This window comes from Aulonocara stuartgranti (assembly GCF_965226115.1).
Source record: "Aulonocara stuartgranti genome assembly, chromosome: 1".
Taxonomy (NCBI): Eukaryota; Metazoa; Chordata; class Actinopteri; order Cichliformes; family Cichlidae; genus Aulonocara; species Aulonocara stuartgranti.
This window is the reverse complement of record NC_138939.1, coordinates 3429054-3430727: the sequence shown is the minus strand read 5'-3', so window position 1 is coordinate 3430727 and position 1674 is coordinate 3429054. Positions and strand designations below refer to the sequence as shown.

The following is a 1674-nucleotide window of genomic DNA, read 5'->3' as shown; positions in this document are numbered from 1 at the left end:
CCTTTGCGGCGATTTGTGAATTTGTGTAGAAATATGAAGATATCCCCTCTAGAACAGTACACAGTGGTCCCTCCCTATATCACGACGGTGCAATTTTCTCTGTTTTTTTGGTTAGGTTTGGGAGTTGTTGTTTTTTTTACAGCGCATTGTGCTCTGCGTCCTGATTGGCTGTAGACCATTTTCAATCAATCTCGTGCTGTGTCTCCTGTACAGTACAGAATGCGTTCAGCTTGTCAAATTTACATAAATCTTTGCCAGCAGAAGACAACAAACATAACGGTGTCGACGTCAAAGGATTATAAGGCACATTAAGCGAAACAAAACTGTCAGATAATTCAAACTTAACTTCCTCTACTTCCATACCATTAATAATAATGGATTGGATTTATATAGCGCGTTTCAAGGCACCCAAAGCGCTTTACAATGCCACTATTCATTCACTCTCACATTCACACACTGGTGGAGGCAGCTACAGTTGTAGCCACAGCTGCCCTGGGGCAGACTGACAGAAGCGAGGCTGCCATATCGGTGTGTTGGTGGTTCTTTGTGTCTGGGGGTGGGCGTCCGGGTACACACCGGCTCACTCCTTGGCGGCCGCTTGTCGGGGCCTGGGGCCTGGGGCTCGCTCGGGCCCCTTTGGAGGTGGGGTGCCCCCGGCCTCTCGGCCTGGGGCTCGGTCACTCAGGCACAGCTGGGGGCCGGCGGAGCTCACGGGCGCGTCACTGCAACTCCCCCTGACTTCTGCTCCGGGGCTGCTGGGTGAGCCCTCATCTGGGACTCTCCTCAGCTCTTACTGGAACAGTGGCGCGGCTGCCCCTCTGTTGGTCTTCCATGGTCTCTTGTGTTCTGGGGGCCTCTGGATGTCTGGAGTTTTGATCTCCTCCATACCCACTTCACACCCTGGAGGACGGGGCTGTGGCCCCCCCACACTCCCTAGCAGATCATTACATGGAGAAACCTTTGGAATGCAAGCATGCTGATCCACACAGGTATGCACACATGGGTATTCACAGACGCGGACTAAAGCTTTCTTGGCTGCTACCTCAAAGCACACTGTGCGCTGTCTATCTTGCGTGCTGCACAATATCGTTTATTATTTAGTAAATATTGATATCTATGACTAGCTAGTTTATTGTGATGGTGCTTTGTTTTCTCTATTATTATGTTGCTCTTTGTTGTTTGCTGTCTCCTCTGTTTGTTTTTTTTGTTTTTTTTTGTTTTTTTTCTCCATACAGGTGACCCAGGAGTTCTTTTTTTTTCTCTCTCTCTTCCCCCCCCCCCCTTCTCACCGTCTCTTCTCCCCTTTGGTTTTCTTTCTTTCTCTCCCCCTCTTTCTCTCATTCATTCCCCCTGTCCTATTTATTAAAAAAAAAAAAAAAAAAAAAAAAATGACAAAGGATGAACTGAAGCTCTGCCATCACGTAATGTCGCATACTGCTGTTTCTGATGTCATTTAGAAAAAAAAAAAAAAAAAAAAAAAGAAGCGAGGCTGCCATATCGCACCATCGGCCAACACCAGTAGGCGGTAGGGTGAAGTGTCTTGCCCAAGGACACAACGACCAGGACAGAGAGCTCGGGGATCGAACCGGCGACCTTCCGGGTACAGATACGCTTCCCAACCCCCTGAGCCACGGTCGCCCCATTGATTCATTAATGTTGAATTCTCTTGCAGCT

General features: G+C 48.6%; 1 long non-coding RNA gene across 1 annotated transcript; it reads left to right on the top strand.

The window, feature by feature from the left end:
* Nucleotides 1–550: 550 nt before the first annotated feature.
* Nucleotides 551–1399, top strand: LOC309712441. The gene is made up of 2 exons (XR_014278294.1): nucleotides 551–989; nucleotides 1236–1399. It is a non-coding gene; the product is annotated as an uncharacterized lncRNA (long non-coding RNA).
* Nucleotides 1400–1674: the final 275 nt, after the last annotated feature.